This window comes from Phacochoerus africanus, chromosome 6, assembly GCF_016906955.1.
Source record: "Phacochoerus africanus isolate WHEZ1 chromosome 6, ROS_Pafr_v1, whole genome shotgun sequence".
Classification (NCBI taxonomy): domain Eukaryota; kingdom Metazoa; phylum Chordata; class Mammalia; order Artiodactyla; family Suidae; genus Phacochoerus; species Phacochoerus africanus.
Genome location: NC_062549.1, coordinates 99,566,605 through 99,579,465, shown reverse-complemented (window position 1 = coordinate 99,579,465; position 12,861 = coordinate 99,566,605). Strand labels below are relative to the sequence as shown.

Below are 12,861 nucleotides of genomic sequence, written 5' to 3'. Positions count from 1 at the left end.
CAAGTCAAGGCCTCATATGCGCCTCAGAGTCATAAATGCTAAGAGTCACCAGAGAGTCCCTGTCAGCAGCACACACCACCCTCCTCCTCAACACGTGATGGATGACCAGATCCAGGCGCAGGGTCTCCCAAAGAGTAGTGTGCCCTGTCTCTCAAGCGTTTCCATCAGTCTGTTCCATCAATCCAAGACAACACCCAAAACTGTTTCTACCCTTACCTAGGGTGTTTACCCTCACCGCCAACCACCCTGTGGCCCAAACCAGACCTTGCTACCCTCTTTGGATATACTCTTTCATCCTCCCTGCCTGGAAATGTATTATGTCCAGTATAACCCACAGATAGTGCTTAAGTTTATCCGATGCACCCTGGCTTCCTGCCACTAAAAGATTAAATATGCGCCTGCATGCTTCCATTCATCAACTCTTTGTTTTAATTGTGATTAAGCTATAGTTTATTTATAATGTTGTGCTAAGTTCTGCTATACAGCAAAGGTGATTCCATTGTACATATATGATATGAATTTTTAAAAAATCTTTCTTATCTTTTCTATTATAGTTGGGTGTTTTTTCTTTTTTTTTCTTTTTGGTCTTTCTGCCTTTTCTAGGGCCACTCCCACGGTATATGGAGGTTCCCAGGCTAGGGGTCCGATTGGAGCTATAGCCGCCCGGCCTACGCCACAGCTCCTCCGGATCCGAGCCACACCTGCGACCTACACCACAGCTCACGGCAATGCCGTGATCCTTAACCCGCCGAGCGGGGCCAGGGATCGAGCCCGCAACCTCATGGTTCCTAGTCGGATTCGTTAACCACTGTGCCACAACGGGAACTCCTGAGTATACTTTCTTGATATTATCTCCCATCATGGTCTAGCTCAAGAGATTGGCTATGGTTCCCTGTGCTATACAGTAGGACCTAGTTGTCTATCCATTCTAAATGGAATAGTTTGCATGTGCTAAGCCCAACCCCCCAGTCCAGCCCATCCTCCACCCCTCCCCCTCGGCAACCACAGGACTCTTCCCTATGTCTGTGAGTCTGGTTCTGTCTTGTAGAGAGGTCCATCGGCGCCATATTTTAGATTCCGCATAGAAGTGATACCGCATGGTATTCGTCTTTCTCTTTCTGACTTACTGCACTTGGTATAATAATCTCTAGGTCCATCCGTGCTGCTGCGAAGGACCTTATTTCGTTCTTTTTATGGCTGAGTAGCATTCCATCGCATGTACGTACCACATCTTAATCCATTCATCTGTCGATGGACGTTTCGTTTGTTTCCACGTCTTGGCTATTGCGAATAGTGCTGCTATGAACATCGGGGTGCATTATCTTTTCGAATGGCAGTTTTGTCCGGTTCCATCCGTCAACACTTTCCGCCAATAATGCAACCAGATAGAAAGCCAGTCTCCCCACGGCCAGTCTAGTCCACACCCATCTGCATCCTGGGTGACCCCTCTGCAGGACATGCCTGGACCTGGAGGCTCCTGTTGCCTAAAACCACCTAGGGTCCCCAAAGTCCTTCCCTAAAGTGTCCTCTTACACCTATGACATGTAATCTGTTTCCCCCTTCCCCCTTCCTCATCAGCAGAATATCTCTGGCCAGTTCTCAAGATCAGCAACAGCGAAGTACCTCATGTGTCAGGAACTCCCTCACTTTCAGGTACTTGCTTCTCTCTACAGGGCTGGGGTGAGGCGGGCGGCCTCCCGAAACTCCCTCTTCGTTTTTCGGATTCATTCTCATCCTTCGAGTCTCAGTTCAGAGGTGTCTTCCTCTGGAAAGACTGTCCTGTCTGAATTGAAGGTGTGATGGGTCCACTTTTATTTTTTTTTAATTGTGTTCTAACAAAAGTACGTTTTATTTGACACTGTCTTCCAAAGGCATATTTTCAGGTGAAAACGATTCGTGTTTCCTGGGAAACCAAGGCTGCGTGTGTAAATAACACGTTCTCAAGAGATAGCACAGTGCCTAGCATAGCTCAGAGTCTAGGGTCGTTAAACAGTGAAAGAGAGAGAGAGAAGCAAATAAGGAAAGTCTCTTTCTCTCGCTGTCACACACACACACACACACACACACACACGCAGGCACACTCACATACACTCACCTGACAAATGTGGAAATAAATTGAGTGCCCACCTCCACCCCCCTAAAAAAGAAAGAAAGAAAATAAGTTTAGCAAGATAGGCAGCAAAATGATTAGTCTGAGATTCCCTTGCAGCTTGGCATCTACACAGACATTATGTCCCGCTATTACATGGACTCAAGAGAAGTCGCAGAAGTGAGAAGAGGCAATTTTCTGCAACTGTTGCCGCTGGCACAGGAAATCATGGAGCCGCGAGTGTTTTAGACACACCTGTGACTGGCAGCCATATTCTAGTTTCTAATCACCGTTGTAGTGCTCTTCGGTGACAGTAAAAGTTCCACTTTTCTAGGACTTGCCTCAGGGCTCCCTTCCACTCCCCCATACTAAAACCTCTAGGATAGAAGGCCACTGGACTTGCTTTCCCTGCCTATTGTGTGTATGTGTGGGTGTGGGTGTGGGTGTGGGTGCCCACAGCTCCCTTACCTTTAATGAACATTTATTCTCACATCCGCCAATCATAGTAGAAAGGTATTCATATGAACCTTTCCCTACGCTGTAGTTTGAAACGACCCCAGTGTTCCTCATATGTGACATAGTTTTACGTTTGTGTGATGCTTATCGTTAACACCAAGATTAAGGTGTGAGAAACACAAATGCATACATATATATCAAAACATACTGTTGTTTGATGATAGAGAGACAGAAAATTGCATATTCAGTGACATGCAAGAACTTGAAGAAAGGGCAAACCTAATCTGAGGGGGTACACGTCAGGATGGTTTATAAGCAGCAGGCGATGGATAGGCATTACCTGGAAAGTGTATCCTGGGGTCTGCTTGGATGATTAAAAAAAAAAAAAATTCTATTCCGTGATCTGGGTCATGATCACACATTTCAGTATTCACATAGCTGCTCATTAATGATTTGTGCATTTCGTTCTGTGAATACATCTTAATAATTTTCTTTTTGGATAAAAATTTGCAGTTGGATATTAGAAAATACAGCTTGGACCATGCCGGGTTTGCGATATGTTGTAACTCTTTAAAGTTTGTTTTGCATTGTGTAGAAAAGCATGAGTGGTATTTTAAATATTTCCACCACCAACCCCAAACCCAATTAGACAGTCCTCATGTGACTGGACCATTTCCTTCGTGAAAGCCACTATACGCAATGCTCATTTAGACCTTGAACGTTTCTATCTTTATAGTATAGTATCTTTAGATATTTTCTCTTAAGCGGAGACTGGTAGGGCAAGTCCAAAGCGGTACAGCCTAAGGCACTATTTGTTTGACCTCCGTTCTCCAGACTTTCCTCGGTCGGCGCGGTAAGAAAAGGGGAAAGGTGCCGTGACTCGGATTCGAACCGAGGTTGCTGCGGCCACAACGCAGAGTACTAACCACTATACGATCACGGCGCGCCACCAGACGGACAGCGCCCAGCCTTTGTTGTTGTTGTTGTACTGCCTTTGCCATAAATCCAGTCTAATGCCTGAGCTGCTTTGTCGCTTAACAACTGCACGCACTTCTGATTTTCCTTCACGTCTTCCCTCCCCATTCTGATGCATTTCTCGTCTCCCCTGCATCCAGCCTTTGCCTCTGCACAGGCTCCAGGAAATTTTCTTTGCTCTGTCCTTGCCTCCTCTGCTTCATTCCCGCCCCTTTTTGTTTCCTCTTTTGGTCAATCATCCCAAACCCTTCCTTCCCGCTCCCGCGGCGGAGCAGAGGGAGGGCAGCGCCCGCCTCGCTTACGGTCGGCGGAATGCGGGGCAAAGAGGGAGCCATCACAGAGCCCAACCCCAGCCAGACCAGGCGTTCAGCTTCTCGTGGGTTCCGCTCGGCTCAGGCCGGGAGGGTCGCGGCCCGAGGCGTCTCCAGCTCGCTGGCGTTTGCGGAGGCTGTGGGGCGAGGCGCGGCGGGGAGGCTCGGGTGCCCTTCTGCCTTCCCTAGGGCTCGACGCACTGCTTCACGCGCGGTTCCCCACGGGTTGCTCCGGTTTTCCAATGCTTTGGAGCCGGTAGAGCTGCATCCTGCTGCAGGTGGGTGGCTCTGCCTAGCCCGGAGGTGTAGTTGCTCTCTGTGGGAATGAAATCTGAGAGGGCGGAGAGAACCCCAACCTCGGCCGTCTCTGTGGCGCAATCGGTTAGCGCGTTCGGCTGTTAACCGAAAGGTTGGTGGTTCGAGCCCACCCAGGGACGTGCCTCCGTTTTAGCAAGTAAGAGGCTTGCGGTCGTTTCTACCCCGCACTTTCCGTTTCTGCTCTGCACTTTCCGCTACGTCCTCTTCTTGGAATCTTAGTGCACAGCAAGCGGACCTACTCCAAGAACACCACACAGACCTCTGGAGAAAAACAAACAGGTAGCTTGGAACCAGGGTCCTCTCGTCCTTATCCTCTGCGCTCTGTTTTGCAGTGAAGTGTCTTCCCTTGTACTAGTATTTATTGAACCTTTTCCATATACTTTTGAAACTGATTTGGTTCCATGCATTTACTACGACAAATAACACTGCAGGCATCATCCTTGGGCACAAGCCTGTGGGATGGAGTTCTGGAAGAGCAACTGCTCCACCACAGTGTTTACCCGGTTTTGTATGTGTACCTATTCTCTCACGCTTGTTAGCTTGTTATCTATACCTCTTTCTATTGTTATTTCAGCAATCACTTTGCCCTTCAGAGCTCACGTCAGTAACTTACCACTGTCTGCCTTCAAGTGCAGTCATAGCTCTTCACATTTCTCCCCTTCTCCTTTGTGCTGTTGTTGTCACGCATTTTATTTCGCATATGTTATAAACCCCACAATCCATCGTTGTTGCTTTTCTTCAACCTGCCCCATGCTTTTAAAAGACATTTAAGCAATAATGGTAATAGTTATAATAAATATTGGGTATTTTCAGAGTTTTTTGGTGGCTCAGTGGGTGAAGGACCTGGCATTATCACTGCTGTAGTTTGGGTTCAGTTCCTGGCCTGGGAAATTTCCATTGACGCTGTGGAGCAAAAAAATAAAAAAGGGTGTGTGTTTTCCCTGCAGATGCCATTTTTGTTTTCTTTCATCAATTTGTGTACCTCCAGATTTCCACCTGGTGTGAATTTCCTTCTTCCTAGAGACTCCTTTAACATTTCTCATAACGTGGGTCTGCAGGTGAGGAAGTCTTTCAGCATTTTGTATATGTGTAAATGTTATTTTTTGCCTTTATTTTTCAAAGACTTTTTTTTTAGGAGGAGGAGGCATAGCATTCTAAGTACCACCTCACCCCACCCCCACCCCTGCACCCCTCAGTCCTTTAAAGATGTTGCTTCACTATCTTCTTATATGCTTGGCTTCTGATGAGAAGTCTGATATAATCTTAATTTTTGTTTTCTGTATGCAGCATGTCTTTTCCTCTGGCTTCTTTTTTTTTTAACTATTATTTTTATTTTTTCCATTATAGCTGGTTCATAGTGTTCTGTCAGTTTTCTACTGTACGGCAAGGTTACCTGGTCACACATACATGTATACATACTTTTTTCTCATATTTTCCTCCATCATGCTCCATCACAAGTGACTAGATATAGTTCCCAGTGCTATACAGCAGGATTTCATTGCTTATCCATTCCAAAGGCAATAGTTTGCATCTAGTAACCCAAATTACTAGTCCATCTCACTCCCTCCCCCTCTCCCTTGGCAATAACAAGTCTGTTCTCCAAGTCCATGAGTTTCTTTTCTGTGGAAAGGTTCATTTGTGCTATATATCAGATTCCAGATATAAGTGATATCATACAGTAGGTGTCGTTCTCTTTCTGACTTACTTCACTTAATATGAGAGTCTCTAGTTCCATCCATGTTCTGCAAATGGCATTATTTTGTTCTTTTTTATGGCTGAGTAGTATTCCATTGTTTATATATACCACATCTTTTTAATCTAATCATCCATCATGGACATTTAGGTTGTTTCCAAGTCTTGACTATTGTGAATAGTGCTGAAATGAACATGCGGGTTCATGTGTCTTTTTCAAGGAAAGTTTTGTCCGGATACATTCCCAATCCTCTGGCTTCTTTTGAGATTCTTTCTTTTTCAATGGATTTCAGCAGTTTAATTATAATGTGGTAGGTGTGTTTTTCTTCATATCCCTTGTGCTAGGGTTCATTTGATTCCTTGCATTGGTGGGTTTATAATTTTAATTATGATTGGAATGTTTCCTGTCATTATTTCTTCAAAAATATTTTCTTCACTAGAATTCCCCCCCCCAGTGTTTTTAGGGTCTCTAACTATATTAGGCCTTTTAAGGTTGCCCTACCCTTCACTTATGCATACTCATCATACTCATTAAAGTTTTTCTTTGACTATGAGTTTCATTTTGGGTATTTTTAAAATTGATTGTGGGTTTATGTTCCATAATCTTATCTCAGATGTTATATTTTTCATCTCTGACTTTTTTTTTGCTTTTTTTTTTTTTTTTGCTTTTTAAGGCTGCACCTGTGGCTGGCATATGGAAGTTTCCAGGCTTAGGGTCTAATTGGAGCTGCAGCTGCTGGCCTATGCCACAGCCATAGCAATATGCGATCCAAGCCACATCTGTGACTTACACCAGAGCTCATGGCATGCCAGATCTCCAACCTACTGACTGAGGTCAGGGATCAAATAGGCATCCTCATGGATTTGTTTCCAATGGGCCACAGTGGGAACTACCTCATCTCTGACATTTGATTCTGGCCTTTTGTGTATGTTCTATGTCTCTACTTAACTGTTTGGACATATGTAACACATAATAACTTTTAATGTCCTCTCTCATAATTTTAAATTATATAAGCTCTGGTTCAGTTTTGATTGATGGATTATTCTCCTCCTTATGTGACATTTTTCCTGGTTCTTTGTATACTTGCCATTCTTTGATTGGATGGCAGACATTGTCAAATTTTCCTGTTTGGGAAACTGGCTATTTTGGCATTCTTATGAATCGTCTTGCAATTTATTCTGGGGAACAGTTAAGTGACTTGTAATCAGTTTAATGTCTTTGGATCTTGCCTTTATGATTTTTTTGGTAGGTCAGTCTAGGACTGAGTGTTTCAACTATTCAGACAAACTTCCTGAGGGCCCTTGCCAATGGTCAATGTGTGATAAGCAGTCCAGTATGGCTGATGGGAGTAAGATTTTCTGCCCTGTGCAAGCACCAGGCATAGTTCCATGATCTTTTGCAAATTTTCTTTTCTTATACTCATGCAGTTTCTCTGCAAGTATGTCCTGATCAGAACTCTGCTGACTGTTTGAAGGAGACATTTTCCATATGCCTGGACTCTCTCTTCCATTTCTCCCAACACTGGATCTTTGTTCTATGGACTCCAGCCACCTTGCTCTCCACAGATGCTCATTTATCCACTTTCAAGGATATGGCCTTAGTCAGAGGATAACGTAAAATAGCTTTTAGACTGAAAATATTAAAGTAATGTGATGTATACATGGAGACATCTTTTGAAGCATGACATGACACAAATATTGCTCATGCCATTATATGCCCATTATTAGAATTCTTTAAAATCTTTAAAAGTATTTTTTCTCTTATCTACCACCAAAGACCACTAATTTTATCTGGATCTTAACTGTTTTTTTTTTTTCTTTCCCCTGGAATTACATGCCACCAAGAAAAAATTTCAAGCTCTCTGCTGGGATTCTGGAACTAGAAGTTCAGTAACTACCCCACTTTCAAGAGAAGAGTAATGGACTATGTACTGCAAACCAGGATGCCTTTGTCTTCTTGGACTTAGACTGGACCCAGATCAAGGCCAGGACATGTCAAGACTAAATACAGTTATCACAGGGCAGCCACATTCATGACAGTGCTGACGCAGACAATTCCGGAAAGCTCTTGAGTACTTTCTTCCTCAGTTTAAAGCATTTCCCATCTGCTCTCCTCATCCTCCCACCACAGGAAAGATCATTCCCATTTCTGTCAGGTCGAAACCCTCAAGGGCTTGGAAAGACAAGCAAAAACCAATGGGGCAGCTGTACATTCCCGAAGCCTCTCTCCCCAAAGTAGGTGGATCCAGTGTTCAGGCTGACCCCAGATCCCACCTCCCACCAAGGGAAATGGTGGGACAGCTGGTGCTGGGGGGATTACAGCCTAGCTGTGTTCCTAGGAGCACAGAGCTCGCCTGGCATACACTTGGGGAGAGCTGAATACAACACTGCCTGAAGCTTTGTTACTGAAGAGAATGGATTCCAGGTTCCTGAAGGGGGCAAGAAGGGCCTCCTAGTGAGGACAAAGCTTTCCCTTGGCTTTGGAGGACAAGGCCACAGGAGCTGGTTTGGGGGAGAAGCCAAAGGAAAGGAGTAACAGCGGCCCAAGCAGTGATCTTGGGTTGAGATGTCTGCAAGTTCCTCCAAGTGTTGTCCCAGTTCATATGTATGAGGATAAGTGTGAAAACAAGGTGGGAAAAACCACGCAGTCAGGTAAAGTCTGAGGACATCCTTGAGGGGGGATGTTGCCGGGTTTTGAGCCACAACCAGAACTCCTGTTTTGTTGTTGTTGTTCCCAGGTGGGTGTGGATGTGGGTGTGGGGGGTCCTAGAAAAGGAGCTCCAGCTGCTGGCCTACACTGCAGGTCATAGCAGGATCCGAACTGCTTCGACGTAAGTACAGGGTGGAATCCTTAACCCACTGAGCTGGGGGTGGGGGGGTGGGGGGAACTAAGGGATGGAACCTGCACCCTCATGGGTACTAGCTGGGTTTGTTACCACTGAGCCATAGTGGGAACTCCTGTTTTTGTTCTTTTAATGAGTTTTTAGAAGTCCAGTCCCAGGTTCTTGTGGATAAATACTACAAATGTGAGACAGTTTGGAGTCTCACAAGAGACTAAGTTTCTGAGATAAAGGAAGAAAAAGTGGAAGGTAGAAGCCCCAGAGATTCATCACATCTCCCCTCCCTTACCTGAAGGGCACCTGACAATAGGAACTGTGCACAGAACATCTTCTGTGGACCTTTCTACCATCTGCCTCCAGTGAGGATTTCCAGTGATGCGATTAGAGCTTTCCCTGACTGGGAATCCAACCCAGGTCACCAAAGTAAAAGGGCAGAAACCTAGCCACTAGATCTATGCACAGCACAGCAGTGCCCCCACTCTCACCAAATTTGTCCTCTCTAGGTGAAAACTTTGACAGTAAGGGTTAGATTTCTAAAGGCAGAGCAGAAAAGGATAGATTCCCAGCGGCCCATGGCTGAGTGAGGCTGTGCAAATCTCCAAGCCCTTGCCCCGCTGCTCATCATCTTTCACCTCCCCCGGCCTGGCCTGGGTGAAGATGTGGTGTCTGAGGCCAGACCACTAGGTAACTGGCCTGGGTTTCATCCTACTCCAGCTTTAGAGCTGTGGGCAGCAGGGCCAAGGTCACGCCCTCTTTCTGAACCTCGATTTCTTTATTAATCAGGAGCAGACTTGGTTCTCAGTGAGAGAAGAGCTGAGTCTATCTACTTCCTGATCTCTAACCCAACTCCAGGGAGTCTCCTGGTAATAATAGCAAGGGAACAGCTCCTTTTCGTCGCGACCAGCTCGACTCTTGAAGCCTGAAATTCTTCACCTACTCGTCTTTGGCTCCAGCACCCGGTGAAGAGTTGAATTCTGCTGAATTCTTTCTCTTTTGTTGTGTCACGCAAATCAAATCGTTCTGCAAGTGTCTGGGGAGAGGGCAAGTCAAGTGAGGTTTACAGGGATGAATTGCTTGGTTTTCAGAGACATCAGACGTGTCAGCGTGTGGAGGATATTCAGGCGCCCAGAGAAGGTGAAAGGATTTCCCGGATGTAAAGATATCTGAAGCCAGCCCTGTCTTTTGTCCCCTTGAACTGTCCGTGGCCTGATCTCTAATGCAGCTCAGGGCAGAGAAAGGAGGGCCGGTTGTCAATCCTTGAGGGCACAAAAGGAAAAACCAAAACCCAGCACCTTATCCGTGGGTGCTTATTGTTTCCGCTCGGTTTCGAGCCGAGGACCTTTCGCGTGTTAGGCGAACGTGATAACCACTACACCACGGAAACATCACAACTACTTCTCTCTAACGGCACAGCTGAGAGAAAACTCTGTGTCCTATCTCAACCAGTACCCAAATATTTTAAGAGGAAAAGGATCCGGAGAGTACCTACGATTTCTCAGACGAAGAGTCGGCAGCTCCGGAGAGGCCTTGGCTTTAGGGTTCCTTGCCTCCCCCAAAGCGAGGACCGTAGGGCCCCCTACAGTCTAGACAGCTTAGCTTCCGGATCCCGCATCCAGCACAGGGTCAGAGACATAATGCGTGTCAGCGTGTGGAGGAGACTTAAGTTCCTGAAGAGAAGGTGAAGGGTTTTCTGGGTGTAAAAGTAACCGAAGTGGGGGTTGTAGTTTGCCACCTTGGACTGTCTGTGTGGCCTGGTCTCCAATGTGACTGGGAGAGGAGAAAGGAGGCCTGGTTCCTAGTGAGGAGTAGGCTTTCAGGTAGTAAGGGAACTCCCCTGTGTTTTTTTTGGAGGGGGGGGAATAAAAACGCAGCTACACATGTTGCATCCCGCTGGCCACTTTTTGGTTTTTGGAGGTGATTGTAAATTTCAGGAAAAACAAAAACAAAAACAAAAACCCACAAACCAAGAAAAGAAAAGGGGGGGGGGGGGAAGAAAGAAGTCCTGAATGCTGTGTTTCCGCCCGGTTTCGAACCAGGGACCTTTCGCGTGTTAGGCGAATGTGATAACCACTACACTACGGAAACCCCGCGCAAAGGCGGGTGAGGGGCTGATTGGAACATTCATGAACAAAGCTTTCGTCCTTCGCAACTGACGACAAACATTTTTGAAAGGAAAAGCACCTGGGAGGACAGACGATCCCTCCGACAAGAAGAGTACCCTGGCTTGGAGTACCTAGCCTCCCTCGAAGCGAAGACCATGGGTTCCCCCCAAGTCTAGCTTCCGGGTCCCGCATCTAACACAGGGTCTCCAGATCTAAAGCTAAGCGCAAGAGTAAAGGGGTCGCCTCAGCTGACTCGTGAGTTCCCGGAAGCCTGGGTGCATCTGTGCTCCAAGAGACCCCGCCGCTCAGTGGTGTGGACGCCGCCCCTCTAAGAGGCGGAGGCAGGACGGAGCCCTGGGAAAAGAGCAACGGCCACAGCCACCCCCTCCCCGCCCCCCGCCTGCCGCCGAGGTTCGGGGTGCAGAAGCCGAGCGTTACACTGAGTCCCCCTCCTTGATCGGGAGAGTCATTTGCCCAAATGCAGAGTCGCGAAAAGGAGGCGTTGTGTAGGCAAAAGCCCGCCTTTAACCGAGAAGCAAACACGAAGTCCTAACTGGATGTGGGGTCTGAGGAAAACGCCGTGTCGGGAGACGACGCTGGGTCTGAGCGTAGGGAAGGCGGGAAAGAGCAGGAAGAGCAGGTCTTAAGGGGAAGATCTGGCTGGAGCGTAGTCTTGTCTGAAAGCTTTTTCCGCCCAGCGGTCCCCGTTCTGGCACCCGCCGCCGTGCTTGCGACGCTGAGGATCCCAAGGCCTCACCCAAGGCATCTCCCCTCCCACCTCTACTGCCCCAGCCTGATGACCCCCTCTCCACAAGCGGCTGCCCTGCAAAGGCGCATGGGCAAGGGCAGCTGTGAGGTGCAGCCAGGACCAGGCAATCTGACTGGCCTCACCGCGCGTCCGCTGTCCCTTAGAGCGCTGGCGCTTTGGAGAAATCAGGGAGGGATAATTTTTTTCGGTACGATCCCTTAAAGGGCTGCGCAGCCCTCAAGGCAAGAGAGGCCATATACTCATTGCACTCTTCCTTCTGCTGCTTCAGAACACTACAATTACAATTCCCTGGTGGTCTAGTGGCTAGGATTCGGCGCTTTCACCGCCGCGGCCCGGGTTCGATTCCCGGTCAGGGAATCTTCAGCTTTTGCACCATTTGAGCAGCATGCTGTGCCCCAAGGTCCAGATACTCATCTCAGGATGATGTGCCCCAAGGTCCAGATGCAGAAGTCTTTGCATGGAATCCTTAAGCAGATGAGGTTCTGCCCCAGCATCTGAGGCATCTCCAAGGTTGAGAGATGTGAGATGTGATGCCAGCCTGAGCAGTCCCTCTCCTCCACTCCTTCATCTCTGAAACCTAATGTCTCACTTTTCCTGCCCAGCCAAAGAGAACTTGGGAAAAACTGAAACAGACATTGGCAAGAATAGTAACAAGGTATATTCTTCACCTAAATGCACCAGTTAACATTTTACATTTGCCTTCTCATTCTCTCTCTATATACACGATTTGCTACACTATTTGAGAATAATTTGCAGACATCAACTAAAATCACTGGTTGAGCTGCTGCTGCTCTTTTCCTTTGGCGTGACTCTCAGAACCAGCTTCTGCGAGACCTGTCCTCTAAGGCCAGGAGCTCCCTCTCATCTGGTTCTCTTCAGGCTCTAAGAAGCTTCAGAAGGAAATCTATTCAACTCTCCCTGATAGTGCCGGCCAGGTAACACCCTGTGCTTGTGGGAACAGGACAAGGTTGTCGTGCCTGCACCGCTAGGTACCTTGGTGGCTAGCGAGCTCTTGAATCAACTGTAACTCCCTACCTCAGGAGAGGTCCTTCATGGAAGTGCAGCTGGCCCCTTGGCTCTTGCCTGGCTCTTTGTGCCCTGCTAGGATATTTTATTTATTTATTTTGGTTATAATATTACATTTTAATGTGTGCAATATTATGACTTCTGTATACAGTACAGAGTGCTCACCATCAAAGGTTTACTTTCCATCCCTTGCCATTCATTTGACTCCCTTTACTCATTTTTCCTTGTCCCCTCCACTTTTCCCCTTTTCTATGAATTTCAGGCCATTCTGGGTTTTATTCTT

General features: G+C 47.0%; 5 non-coding genes across 5 annotated transcripts; 2 read left to right on the top strand and 3 right to left on the bottom strand.

Moving 5' to 3' along the window:
- Window positions 1–3,416: 3,416 nt before the first annotated feature.
- TRNAH-GUG (transfer RNA histidin (anticodon GUG)) lies at window positions 3,417–3,488 on the bottom strand. Its single transcript has one exon. It is a non-coding gene; the product is annotated as a tRNA-His (tRNA).
- A 706-nt stretch (window positions 3,489–4,194) lies between these two features.
- Window positions 4,195–4,268, top strand: TRNAN-GUU (transfer RNA asparagine (anticodon GUU)). The gene has a single exon. It is a non-coding gene; the product is annotated as a tRNA-Asn (tRNA).
- Window positions 4,269–9,992: 5,724 nt separating this feature from the next.
- Window positions 9,993–10,065, bottom strand: TRNAV-AAC (transfer RNA valine (anticodon AAC)). Its single transcript has one exon. It is a non-coding gene; the product is annotated as a tRNA-Val (tRNA).
- Window positions 10,066–10,693: 628 nt separating this feature from the next.
- TRNAV-AAC (transfer RNA valine (anticodon AAC)) lies at window positions 10,694–10,766 on the bottom strand. Its single transcript has one exon. It is a non-coding gene; the product is annotated as a tRNA-Val (tRNA).
- Window positions 10,767–11,837: 1,071 nt separating this feature from the next.
- On the top strand, window positions 11,838–11,909 carry TRNAE-UUC (transfer RNA glutamic acid (anticodon UUC)). The gene has a single exon. It is a non-coding gene; the product is annotated as a tRNA-Glu (tRNA).
- The last annotated feature ends 952 nt before the right edge of the window (window positions 11,910–12,861 follow it).